A 14590-nucleotide genomic window follows, 5' to 3' on the forward strand; every position below is an offset into this window, starting at 1 on the left:
GATTTTGATTTGCATTTCCCTAATGGTTAGTGAAATGCATCTTCTCATATTCTTATTAGTCATTTGTATATTTTCTTTGGAGAAATGTCTATTCAAGTCTTTTGCCCATTATGTAGTTGAATTGTTTGTCTTTTTGCTGTTGAGTTATCGAATTTCTTTATATATTCTGGATGATAACCCTTATCAGATACATGGTTTCCAAATATTTTCTCCCATTTTGGGGGTTGCATTTTACTTTCATGATGAAGTCGTTTGATGCTGTAATATGTTTTTTTTTTTTTTTGCATGGGCAGGCACGGGGAATTGAACCAGGGTCTCCAGCATGGCAGGCGAGAACTCTGCCTGCTGAGTCACTGTGGCCTGCCTGTAATATGATTCTAAGGGAAAAGTTTCTGGACCTAGATTGGCTGTGTTCAAATCCCAGTGCTGACACTTAATAATTGTATTAATCTTGGGGAAATTACTTAATTTCTCTGTGTCTAGACTTTCTCATGTGTAAATGGCAATAATAATAGTTTCTTCTACAGAGGGTTATTGTAGGAATTAGAATAGCTAGTATATAATGCACTTTTAAGAGTGCCTGGCACAAAGTAAGCTCTATTTAAGTATTAGATGTTATTTTAAGCTAAAATGCTTCATTTCTTTCCTCAGAGCACTCCATGAAATAAGTAGCAAAGTATCATTATCTCCATTTACAAATAAAGAAACTCAAGATCTCAGGCATGAAATGACCCTACTAAGGTCATAGAGTCAAGAAATGGCAGAGCCAGACTTCAGCCCAAGTCTTCTGACTTCTGGTCCTGTGTTTACACCACCATGTAAGAACCAAGCTGAGGGTTGGCCTGTGGTGCAAGGTAAGAACAAGTATTCATGCTTAGAGAGAATAAGGTATGGAGTTTGATGGCAGGCAAGAAAGTACAGAATCCCTAGGCCAGCAGGGCAGGGGTCCTGAATAAGACTGAGAAAGGGATGGGTAACAGAGTGGTTGTCAGGCTAAATCTATAGTGTGGTTGAAGAAGCCAGTGAGATTATTGCCAATAAGAAACTTTTACCAAAAAGACATTCCATCAATAATCTCCTGTTCACAGCAGAGTGAAGGGTTTTCCTAAGAGGCCTCCCATCGCACCTCAGGGTAGTTTTTCCACTGAAAGTTCATCAGAGAGTCTAGTTCCAAGAAATCAGAGGATGTGCCTTCTTCCGCTTAGGAAGTCCTCAAATCAGAGTCTCAATGGGCTGCACCCTCCTCAAGTTATTCCCACTGTTGCCACACTCCTTTCTGCTTTCTGTGACTTCTGAGCCAGTTGAAGCCCAGCTTGTGCTCAGAGCCTGAATCGGGTGCCACCAAGCCTCATCCTTTCCGAAACCCTTAGCATTAACCATTTCTACCAGGTGTTTTGTGATGAGTCTACTTCCCAATTAAGCACCATATTATATCAATTTTTATATTTGTTCCTAATTTGTTTCATATGTCCAAGGCCTGTGTTCTAGTTTGCTAGCTGCCGGAATGCAATATACCAGAAACGGAATGGCTTTTAACAAGGGGAATTTAATGAGTTGCTAGTTTACAGTTCTAAGGCCGAGAAAATGTCCCAATTAAAACAAGTCTAAAGAAATGTCCAATCAAAGGCGTCTAGGGAAAGATACCTTGGTTCAAGAAGGCCGATGAAGTTCAGGGTTTCTCTCTCATCTGGAAAGGCACATGGCGAACGCAGTCAGGGCTTCTCTCTCGGCTGGAAGGGCACATGGCAGACACGGCGTCATTTGCTAGCTTACTCTCCTGGCTTCTGGTTTCATAAAGCTCCCCGGGAGGCATTTCCCTTCTTCAAGCTCCAAAGGTCGCTGGCTGGTGGACTCTCTGCTTCGTGGTGCTGCAGCATTCTCTGCTCTCTCCGAGTCTCTCTCAGTCTCCAAAATATTTCCTCTTTTATAGGACTCCAGTAAACCAATCAAGACCCACTCAAATGGGTGGAGACATGTCATCCCCTAATCCAGTTTAACAACCATTCTTAACTAAATCACATCAACCAGGGAGATGATCTCATTACAGTTTCAAATATACAGTACTGAATAAGGATGATTCTACCTTAATAAAATGGGATTTATATTAAAACATGGCTTTCTTAGGGGGCATATATCCTTTCAAACCAGCACAGCCTGTGTTACAGTAAGGCAGATTTTGTGTAGGGCTTCACAGCATTTGACACGGGAACATAGGATTATGTAGGGAGTCAATTAATACTGGTTAACTCTGAAAGAGCTCAGCAGGCAGAGTTCTCGCCTGCTGTGCCAGAGACCCGGGTTCGATTTCCGGTGCCTGCTCATGCATGAAAAAAAAGTAAATCTCTGAAAGAAATGGTCAAGGCTGAGCAGAGCCACCTCTATGTGGGGTATGTGGCATCCCAGGCAAATTCTGTTTTGCAAGGTCCTGTTGAACCAAACACTTCATTAAAAAAATGTTTTGAAAAGTTTCTGTGTCCCTAAGAGGGATACTGATTTATCAATGAAGATTTAAGATAATGGGTGGAAAGGGGAAGAGGTACTGACATATTCATTTACTGTCCAATCAGGGCAAGTGTTTTCCCACACCATCTCTTCTTGTTTAGGTCCAGGAATCACCTTTTCAAGTTCTTTATTGTCAAATGTACCATTTCTGGCTGATTTCAAATTTTCCACCATGAAAAAAAGGTAAAATACTGTTATCATTCACAATGTCATGACACTTTGAAACCTGTTTATATTGAATCCAATACATATCTTATTGTCCTGGCAATTCCACCATTTATTTAATGTTGGTACTTTATGCATGATACTGGACCATCCATCGTCCTGCTTTTGAATACTGGTTTCCAATGACTCCTTCAAAGATTTTTACTATGTTTCATGTTTCATTGATCATGACCACAAATGCAAGTCTCACGCCCAGCAGACAGGAAAGTATGAAAATAATAATATTTCATGTCATATAAAATTTGTAGTTTAGAATTTTATATCATAAGGGTAAAATATCACATCTTTCAACTGTCTTCTCTTGAATGCTTTAAACTGAAATCACTGTTTCCCTAGGTACAATCCCCCCCTTTCTATATTGTGAAAAATAACACATACAAAAAAGCAATAAATTTCAAAGCACACCACAACAATTGCTTGTAGAACAGATTTCAGAGTTTGGTATGGGTTACAATTCTACAATTTTAGGTTTTTACTTCTAGCTGCTCTAAGACACTGGAGAGTGAAAGAAACACCAATATAATGATTCAGCGATCATACTTCTCTGTTCATTTTTAAAGTTTTATTCATACTTTATACAATCCAACCTAAGCAGAAAATTAATGATTCCTGGTATAATCGCATAGCAATGCCTCCCCACCAACACCTATATGAGGACACTTCCATTTCCTCTGCAAAGAATCCCATATCCTTTCCCTATATCCCCTGCTTATTGATAGTTTATTTGAGTATATTGCCTTTTTTACATTCAATATTACAATGTTACTGTTAATTAGATAGACCCTAGCTTGCATTGATTATATTTTTTCCTGTATACCATCCCATGGTCAACACCTTGCAATGCTGACATTCATTTGTTCTTCCTCATGCAAAAACATTCTTATATTTGCATATTTAATCACCATCATTGTCTGCTCTAGGCATTCCTAAATTATATAATCTATGACTTTATCCACTATCTTTCCTTCTGGTTTCATACATTTCCCCAGTCAGATATGATCCCTTTTAATGCTGGCCATGCGCCTACCTTCCACCAGCTGGGAGTATAGGACAGGGGCCTGCGGTCAGCGTGAGAAAGCAGTCACACCTGCAAGAAATGTCCACCCTTTGCCCCAGGAGAGCACAACCATCGTAGGTAAAAGAGTACACTGATCAAAACGGCCCACCAGCTTCTGCAGCAGTGGTCAACTTGGAGGATGACAGCCTGACACATGGCAGGAATTCTACAGAGTGGTCTGTGAACCCCTTCCCCACCCCACCTCCACCGCTAGGTGCCAGAAGTGTAGGGTACACAAATGGCCTGCTACCCCCCAGTGGCCCTTGGGTGCTATCGATGTGGGAGGCTGCAGTTGGAACAGGGACAGGTGAGAGCTGATGCATGAGCTCAAGTCCAAGGGTGGGTTCCATCCAGCTATCCCAGAGCCTTGGACAACAATTGTGTCGAACATGAGGGAGTCACCTCAAATTAGCAGGTCAGCCCCTTTTCGGGGGCCAATCTCCCACAAGCTTATGCACTAGCCAGCAGAACTAGTCAGCAAATAAGGCTGCCCTCCCTCTGTCACCCCATTGTTGAGAGCTCTTGGGGTATCTGGTACCCACATGCAGCTCAAAGATCAAAGAGTGTCCCAAGCGAGAGAAATGGTGATCAGGGCCCACAGGAGTCCCAATCTAGGTTCCAGGTGCCCCTTTCAGATGCACTGCCAGTCCTGATGGATCTAGGCACCAGAGAAAATTTCGAGGAAGACGCTGTGCTCCTGCAGAGCGGCCAGGGTAGCAGCACTGCTTGCCCAGGTCTAAGGGCCTTACTCAACCCCAGCATCTCTGTGCTCCTTGTAAATTGCAAGGCCAGCTGCTCCTAAGTGGCTGGGCATTGCCAGTGTGCTGGGCTGCCAGGTGAGAGCATTAGGTATTTTCAGGAATTAGACTGTACTCCAGTTGTGGGGGTTTTCAGCATGGAATACATTTTCTCAGTTCAATTTCAAGTCTTACCTTGTTTAATTCTTTGAAGGAAATGGTTATTATGCACTGACTCACAGGACCCCTTACCAAAAAAATAGTGTTATTGTTTGTTTGTTTGTTTCATGTTAATAAGTATTAAGCAACAGTGAGTTTTTCTTTTTTTAACCTGTGTGGCAACTTCCCATGACACTCAGCAGTGTGAGTCACACATGCAGATTTTGTAAAAACTGAAGAGGTGGAGAAGATGCTAGATGCTGAAGTGAAACAGACATTTTATAAGTTATAAAATCATGAATTCATTAAAATAACATTAAAATATCCCACTAAATTATATCACTGATAAAATCCATTTAAAATATTCCATTAAAATATCATTGAGAAGATCCATTCGCTTCTTTTTTTTTAAGTTGTTAAATCTCTTTAATCACCAATTATTCTTCTGTTGCCATCTTATTCATTGTTCAGACTAAAACCACCAGTACTGTTTCTTAGTTTCACTCCAACGAATATTCTTGAATATTTAAATTTTGGGCTACCTTGAACTCCAGTACAGCAATTGACATTTTGAAAAATGCAGATAATGGAATTAGTTTTAGCTAAAAAACAATCTCTCAAGGTCTTGAGTATCTAGTACATAGCATTTATTCATATTTGTCTTTGTTTTCCTTTCTAAATGAGCTGTGCTGAGTTTTTTTCCTCCCATTTAGACAGTTTCCAACTTTAATGGCAGTTCAGGCACGATATGCAGACATGACCATTATTGATATAATAGAAATAAATTATTATCAGCAAATGCCTACTCTGAGCCTGATATGAGATATTTCTCTCCTGTTACCTCATTTAATTAACTGAATAATTAATTCTTATTCAAGGTTTGGTATCTCTTTTAAATGCATCCCAGCTCAGTGCTATTGTTCCCAACCTTCAGTGGACATTGGAATCATCGGGAAGGGGCTTGTTACAGTGCAGATGGCTGGACACTCCCCCTCCCGGGAGATTCTGATTCAGTAGGTGCAGGGGTATGATAAGAATTTGCATTTCTTAGAATTTGCATTCTAGGCATCTAACAGATGCTGTGCTGCTGGTCCGAGGTCCACACTTTGAGAACTACTGGCTTAGTAGTTAAAAGCAGTGACTTTGACGGCACACTATGGGCTTCAGTCCTCTTTCTGTAAATTGTATAACCCTTTGCCTTCATCTCCTTATCTGTCATATGTTGTTTGGGGGATTAAATGAGATAATACATGTGCAGGGTTTAGCACAATGTCTAGTGTGAGTTAGAGCTCAGTAAGTATTAACTTTCACTACAGTTGAGTTCCTACAGTACCCATGTTGTTTTTAACAAGTATTAGAGGAGAAGTGCTTCCGGGCAGCAGAGCCCAGACTGGCCCTGGGGAATTGGGGTTACGCCCCCAGTGACTGGCTGTGGCTGTGGCCACTTCTACAGGCCTGGGGATGGAGCTGTGCCTGTGCACCCACCTGCCACCATATATCGTCCTTGCCCTGAACCTCCTCAGCCTCCCCTTTCCTGGCAGGTACGCGGGGGCAGCCCAGCTCAGACCACCTGGCCCAGAGAAGGCAGAGGAGGGATGGCTACTATTCGTGCTGGGGTGGGTGGGTGAGTGGGTGGAAAAGCTTCTGGATGGAGCCGGATGGAGCTGGAGGAAGCCACAGAAGCAGAGGCTACTCCCTAGCTGCAATTCCTAGCTACAATTCCAAGGACTGGCATTCTCCTGTCCTACTTAGGGCTCTTACCCAAGTATATATATTCTGAAAGACCAGAATTGCAAGAGTTTGAATTCATATACAAATGCCCTTAGGGCAAATGCTGCCTCATACCCTGGGGCAAGATGTGCAGCTGGAGATACACAGACCAATTACTCCACAGAACTTCCAAGCACCTGCTGTTCACCTGGCAGCCATCCAACTCCAGTTTTTCCTGGGCTCTATCCCCAGCAGGACTGCCAGAGTGAAGCACCCCCTCTTAGTGGGCAGGTTTCAGGATATCCTGCTTCACAGAACCCTGGAAGGACTCTGTCCCATTATCCTTATAGGGATGGTCATCATAGTATTTCACAATCAGGATTGGCTGTAGAACCACAGAAGGGCACAGGGGCTTCTCCTGGTGCTCATGGAATGAAAACCCACTACCCCTGGCCTTCAGCTACATCCTCAGCACCACTTGGGAATCTCTATATGACTGAAAAGCCCTTCATGACGGCCCAGCAGCAGCTCTCCTCAGTTGCCACCTTCACCGCCACCCCAGCAGTCCAAGGATTCCTCATATCCCTATCGTCAGATCAAGGCATGAACTGGCACGTCTTTCCTCATGCTGTCCATCCTACGATTCCTCGGGAACAATGAACAATGGTAACTCAATGAACAATGATAATTCAGATCTGTTGGATTCCCAAGTCCTATGCAGTGCTGAGCCCCAGCTGTATAGTAATGCCACCAGTGAAAATCCCAGCAATCAAGATCAAAGTAATCTTCCTGGAGAGTGTTTTTCTGCAGATGAAAGCACTCCTCCAAGTAGTAAAAAAAAATCATACATATGCAAGAGAAGGTCCAGCATCTTTTTTTTTCCCATGGGCAGGCACCGGGAATCTAATCTGGGTCCTCTGGCATCGCAGACAAGCAAGCATTCCTGCCTGCTGAGCCACTGTGGCCTGCCCAAGGTCCAGTATCTTGATCAAGAAGTAGAAGAGTCCGTACGAAAAAAGACAGATAAAGCATACTGGCTTCTGGAAGAAATGCTAACCAAGGAAATTTTGGAATTAAATTCTGTTGAAACTGAAGGCCAGGACTTTCCGGCAGGCCAGGAGAGAGGCTGGTTGTAAGATCCAGATCATATTGGAAAAACTGAAGAGAGTGAAAAAAAAATAAAAGGGTTATGAAAAAATTTAGAACAAAGTGGAAGCCTGTTACTAACTTGACCAAAGAACTCTTGATTTGGTTTTATTAGCCTCTTCTTGAAATGGTTGTTGATGACAAGAAGCAACACATTCCAACTTTCATTTGATTTAAAACTTTGAAGACTAACAAAGGACTTGGAAGAACATTTCAGTTATGAATTGTTTTCAGACATTTCAGTGTCTGAGTAAATGTTGTCTCTTCCCTTTGCTTCAAGTTGAATTCCAACATTTAGCATGCTACAGCATTATAATGAGATTAATCACTATGATTCTGAGGAATAATATATTGAATTCTTCGTGTTATCACAGAGGTTCATCATAATTAAGAAAAACTATAAATTAGTGTCATTTTTATTAGAAAAAATCCCTGAAAAAAGTGTCTAGGGAAAAGAGCTTAAATTGAATTAATTTATTAACATCACAAAACACTGTTGAATATCTTATCATTTTCTAGATAGCTGCTACTAGAAAATGATATTTGCAGTCAGTGAGTAAATATGTATACACGTACACAAACACCCACATCTAAACAAACAAAAAAACAGAAACCTTCATGAAAAATTGCTTAGTCTTAAGCAGTATTTTAGAAGAACTAGTATATATATTCTGGCCATAGAAAATTCCAGTAGCTTATTCAAATAAATTAGCCTGCTATTAATCTGAAAATCTCTCGACTCCCAGAGGAGGTAGAATATGTAAGTTGGAAAAATGCTCATTATCTATTAATCAAATACTGATCCACCACTGCAATTAGCTGTGTCATTCTGGGTGCCTGGAGGCTCATCTCGGGCTACTTTAATCACCTACATCTAATTCTTTTCTGATTTTATGCACTCAGAAATGTAATAGATAAGTTAATACCACAGATTTCATCCAAACTACTTAAACAAGTATGATAACATGCCATTCACATTAAAGAAATGTAGTTTTCCATGTTGGTTTTGAATGTTCCTATATTCATGAGATGAAAAATTAATAAATGTCATTTGGTTTCCTTGCTTTGAAAGCCTCTGGGGTATATAACTTGAGGCAACATTTATTACGTGGTGCCTTCTGACACTAGATAAGGGATAGGCAAACAAGGTTTCCTCTGTTTTGTTTTTAAATTTTTTTTAAACTTCTTTACTGTGGTGACAATATCTTCCATTTTAATCACTTTCATGTGTACAATTCAGTGATATTAATTACATGCACAATATTATGGTACCATCACACTATTTGTTAATAAAACTTTTTCATCCTTGCAAACAAATTCTGTGCCAGCTAAGCAATAACTCCCCATTCCTCCTTTCCCAGAGCCCCTCCCTTTTTTCTCTTTGAATTTGCTTACTATAGGTGTTTCATATAAATGAAATCATATCATATTTGTCCTTTTGTGTCTGGCTTATTTCACTTAACATGCTGTCTTCAAGTTTTATCCATAGGCCCATCTGTTTCTGTAAATAATGCCCTATTTGGGACAAGCCACACTCACCCTTTTATGTATTATTTAGGGCTCCTTTGTGCGAAGTTGAGTAGTTGCAACAGAGACTGTATGACTAAAAAACTTAATGTATTTACTGTTTGGCCCTTTACAGAAAGTTTGCCAGCCTCTGAGGTAGAGAGTTGAGATACATTTAAAAGAAATGTGGCAAGAAGAAATGCAATCTCCCTCCTAGGAATATCTCCTCAAAGAGATCATTTGCCTTCAATAAAATAGTTTTCTAGTAGAGTAAAAAGAAATTAGCATTCATTTGGCTTCCTTGCCTTGAAAACCTCTTGGGAAATCAACCTTACAGTTGGTTTCCCATTAACCTCAGACCGCAAATGTCCACCAGCCCTTCCAAATGCCCAGTGCCATTACAGTGACATGTCCACCAGCCCTGGGCAACATCCTACACTGCGCCAGAACTTGTCCTCTGTTTTGCATTGTTCTTTCCTGATTTAAAGAGCCAACCCTGATTTTATTAATGTTAATGAAGCCCAGAACCTCATCAGTGGCTAAATAATCTCTCTGTGAAAAAGATGGCGATCTCAGAAGTGACAAATCACTTGAAGTACCTGTAAGCCAATTTTATTTTATCAGTACATGGCATTGACCTGTTTTTAAAAATTAATTTCTATTTCTTTTGCAAATGTCTTTCCAAGTTCTTGAGGTACAATTTCTATGACTCTTCTAGGAAAAAAATTAACATATATTTGTTGAGTTCATGTTGAATAAACGAAAGGTATACAGCAGAGTGGGTAGAACATGCTTTCAAGGTCAGGGCCGTTTGGGTTCAACTCTTAACTCTTCCCCCAGTCTGCATGTGACAACCCTCTGAACTTCACTTTCCTTAAAATAAGAGAAAATTCTCACATCATAAGATTGTCGTAAGAAGTTTAAATAGTGCATGTTGACCAAGACTTCCTTAGCTTCCCTTTAGCTTGACTAGGCTTTCTCAGATATTCATACCTTAAGATATCTGCTATTTTGTGAATTGCTAAGACTTGGCCCTTGCAGTTATCTGGTTTCCAAAGATACTGAACACAATAAATTAGTAGTCCCAGCTGGCTTCTAGTGGCTATCTCTGCTCTATCGAAATACTCATAAGCCATCACTCAGTCACACATTCTAGAATCTTGCTAGAGGTCGATGTCAATCTCAATGGTTTGTTCTTTACAGAACTCATTTTTATCCACTCTTTGAAAAGTTGGGACAATATTTACAGTCTCTAATGTCTGAGACATTTGCTTAAGTGCTCTTAGCTCAATTCCCTTTCCTCTGTGTTCCACTCTGTCTTTTAAAAGGCTGGGATCCTGCAATTTGCATTTCCTAGGCCATCTTGCCTCCTGGGGCTTCCTTTTGGCTTCAAGCTGTATGAGGCCCTGGTGGGAACCTGGAAGGGGTGGGAGGAGGGGAGGAGTGAACCTTTCCTTCCTTGGACATCGGTTTGGGGTGTAAGCAGCAGCAGCATTGGTGACAGAGCTGCAATGGCAGCAGCTAGAGCAGCAGTGTGAATACAGCTTAGCAGTGCCTAGGGACCAACTCCTGGCTCCCGAGTTCATGCTGAGATTGGTTTGCTGGGGTTACTAATGGGTAACATGAGCAACACTACCCTCCTCCTTCCCCTCTAGGCTTTCCAACACCCTTGTAACCAATTTTTCTAATAAATCCCCTTTTCTGAAATATCTAGAATGCTTCCTTTTTTCCTAAATGGATCCTGACTGACACCATATAATTTTTTAGACCTTGAATCCACAAGCTAACTTAAAGCTGCTATGCTGTTTATTTTGAAACCTGGAGCTTTAAATGTCTCGATATAACCAGCTGCCCATTTCATAGTATCAAAGCAACAGAATGTAGGGGGAACAAATCTTATTATTTTGTCAAACTCTAATAAATTTCAAGAAAGGATTTAAATTATTGAATGTATTGAAAAATGCATTCAATGGTTCATCAGTTGTTGCTTGACAATGTATTCATTATGAAAATATTATTATCACTGTGATGGAATTTATTCTATAAACAACTTTCTTCAAGGTACTTTTTAAAATCTTAAGAATTTGCAAAGCCACCTGATAAAAATAGGCACAATAATTCCTGAAACAGTTTCAAAATCTGTTTCCCATCTGTTATTGCAAGTCTAGGCCCATACAACCAAAGCAAAATGGAAGATTGTGTAATTATCCTTTGACTCAGAGACAAATGGAATATAAGAGTAGAGACGGAACATCTGATTGAACACCAGTTGGATAGATGATTCCTTAGAACTATCTTAAAGAATAGTTACCTAAACTCTGTTTGAATACCTTCAATGATGGCGAAGTCATTACCTTTCCAGGCAGTCCATTCATTTGTTGGGCAGCTTGGATTTTCAGAAATGTATCCCTTTATTGAGCCCAAGAAATGAACTGGCATGACTGTAGCATCTACTCCTGGGTCCTAATTATTCCATTTATGTTGGACAGAATAAATAGAATTCGTATTCTACTTGAAAGCTCTTTAATGTATAGATTATCATGATCTATTTATGGAATACATGTTGGCTGTTTGCAAGAAACAATTCCAGTATCCAAGAGGCAGGCCCAATGTCATGGAAGTTTTCAGTAACCGATGAATTCTCTAACTACAAATGAAGACTCTCCCTTTCCCTGGAAATGACAACACTGAAAACAAAATAGAGTTTCCTTTCACACATCTGCACAGGCTCCTTTGGAAGTCACAGCTCCACCTCTTTTACTAAGAGGCAAACTTTCAGAATGTCTCAGCCAGAACAGAGATTGTCACCTATTCCCCAGAAAAAGGAGGACCTGGCTTTCCCCAGAAAAAAGAAGGACCCTGCACAACAAAGGAAAAGTGCTTTGAGGTTCTCACCCTCAAATATTTATGCAAAATATTTGTTTAAACTATTTCTTGTTTATCAGAGTGCTTTTTTAAATTTCAGTGGTGGGGAAGATGGAGATGAAAAGAAGGAAAAATGGCAAGAAATAAATTTCAAGATTTAGATGAGGACTAAATCTTAAGTGGCTTTGTATGTCATACCTAGAAGATTGGATGCAGCCTACAGCAAAGAGGGGCCACTGGAAAATTTTAAGCATGATTACAATTGTATTGTAAAAAATTTTCCCAGGTGGCAGAGTAGACCAAGACAAGATTGGCAGCGGGGAAAGCAGGATGAACCGACAGAGACTGCTGTAATAATTAAAGAAATGATAGACAAGTGAATAAGATGATATCAGTGGGATGCACAGGATGGGGATAGAACCAATAGGAATTAGCATTTGATTGGATGTGATGGTAAGGGAGAGGAATAATAAAACATGATTCTCAGGCTTCTGACTTCTGCAACAGGGTGTATGTGGGAATCATTCACAAAAAGAATAACATGAGAGCAGTAGAAGTTTAGGTTGAGGGAGGTGATACATTCTGTTGGGACATATTAATTTGAGTGCCTCCAGAACATGCAAGCAAAGATGACCTATAGGTTGGTGGATAACGCAGATCTGGAGTTCAAGAGAAAAGGCAGGAAGTGTAGAATCTGGAGTAGTAGAAAAGGATGAAATTCATTCTATCATTCATCTAATCATTAAATGAATATTTATTAGTTTGTACCAGTAACATTACATGAGTGGTGACTGCATATTTATGCAGTAGTGAAATTAAAGGCATTAACTCATGACCTCAGTGGAATTTATGTTCTAGTGGAAGGAGCCACACAATAAACAATGAAATATAATGCAAGTCCAGATAATATTAGTGTTCTCAAGAAAAATAAAAGCAAGTAAGGGGACAGAGGGTGATAAATGATCAGGGCCAGCTTCTCGGAAGAGGTGATTTTTTAATGTGTGCATTCTGGAGTAGGCGGAATAATGGCCTCTCGAAGTGCTCCTGTCCTAATCTGCAGAGCCTGTGAATATATTACTATAAATGGTAAAAGGGGCTTTGTAGATGTGATTAAGGCAAGGATCATGTGATGGGAAGATTATCCTGGATTATCTGGGTGGGCCTGAAATAATCATAGGGAAACTATGATTCTCAAACCATATTTGAGAAACATCAGGGAACACCTGAGAGAGTACAGGACAGGAATGAAAGCAGGCCAAGCCCAAGGATAGAAGCAAGGGGAGCACCAACTTTAAAGGATGAGCAAAGAAAGGAAACTGAGAAGGACAGGTCAGATGATAGAAGGAAGATCACAGCAGAGTTTCCTCATAGAATACAAAGAAATCAGAAAGGAGTGACTGTTCATGTCAAATATTATAGAAAGATTAATTAATCTAGGTAAGACAGAACTCTAGGTAGAAGGCTAAAAAAATGAGTTAAGGTTTTTTTTCTTGTTATTGGGGATTGAATTATGTCCCCCACAAAAGGCATGTTTAGATCCTAGTCCCTGGTCCTATGGTATGAATTGATTTGTAAATAGGACCTTTGAGGATGTTATTAATTAAGATGTGCCCAAAGTGCATGAGGGTGGGCCTTAATCCAGTATGGCCAAAGTCCTTATAAGCAAAGGAAACTGTACACAGAATGAGAAATCTTGAGAGAAGCCAGAGAAGTGAAAGTCAGTGGAACCCAGCAGAGAATGGCGAAGATACTATGATGTGAATTGTCGTGTAACAGGAAAACCAAGTTCCCAAGGATTGCCAGTTAGCCAGAAGATACCAATCTGGGGAGGAAGCAAGCCTTCTAGCCTCTGAAACTGTGAGCCAATAAATTCCTGTTGTTAAGTCAACCGTGTCTGTGGTATTTGTTTTAGCAGCCAAGAAACTAAAACAGTTGGAATACTAATTGGTGATCCTCCCCTCAAATTTCTTTCCTACAGACTAAATTTAATTTTTTTAGCCCCCTCTTTTTTGTGATGATTTCCAAATGTCATGGCAGGCTGCATAACTGAGGAGAAAGTACTTTCCTCACTGAATTGTATTGTACTGTGGTGTCCCTAATTTTGTATTCTGTGAATTTAACATCATAGTTTGATAGTCCTCTTTCCACTTACCCACCAACCCTGTTCATAATGTGTTTATGACTAAGACATGTCTACAGATTAACCTTTCCTTCACTTATCCTCAAGCCACAGAACCTTCTTCTAGTTTGGCAATCCCTTGCCTCTGGGCTTTTCATATTTTATTATCTCTTTCCAGAAGTTCTGGAGCACAGCAGGCAGAAGACTTGGGAGGAGCATCTGCTCCAATTTCTGCATTCCTTCAGGATTCCATGAAGGTGTGACTTCCCATGGGAAAATTCACCTTGATCCTAGAGACAAAGATTGGTTTTCATGTTATTCATTCCCAAGGCAATTTGTTCTCCTTTATAACTCTTGTCCCACTTGGGATTAAACACGTATTTTTTTATGTTCATCTTCCCCTCCTAGGCAGTGAACTCAATGAGAGCCGAAAACACATCCGGGTTGTTTGCTACAATATCCCTAAAGCTGTTGCAGCATCTGATACAAAGTTGGTGCTTGTTAAATGTCTCTTGAACCAATGAATGGATGGATGCATGGGTGCATGGATGGATTTTGAGTATT

At 40.3% G+C, this 14590-nt stretch overlaps 1 long non-coding RNA gene and 1 pseudogene across 1 annotated transcript in view; one reads left to right on the forward strand and one right to left on the reverse strand.

Moving 5' to 3' along the window:
• Window positions 1-757: 757 nt before the first annotated feature.
• Window positions 758-9761, forward strand: LOC143690555 (BAG family molecular chaperone regulator 4-like; annotated as a pseudogene).
• A 4312-nt stretch (window positions 9762-14073) lies between these two features.
• Window positions 14074-14590, reverse strand: part of LOC143691730 (uncharacterized) — a 43521-nt gene continuing 43004 nt past the window's right edge. Inside the window, exon 3 of the long non-coding RNA XR_013179676.1 lies at window positions 14074-14316. This is a non-coding gene — a long non-coding RNA (uncharacterized LOC143691730). The remainder of the gene's footprint in view (window positions 14317-14590) is intronic.

This window comes from Tamandua tetradactyla, chromosome 7 (genome assembly GCF_023851605.1).
Source record: "Tamandua tetradactyla isolate mTamTet1 chromosome 7, mTamTet1.pri, whole genome shotgun sequence".
Taxonomy (NCBI): Eukaryota; Metazoa; Chordata; class Mammalia; order Pilosa; family Myrmecophagidae; genus Tamandua; species Tamandua tetradactyla.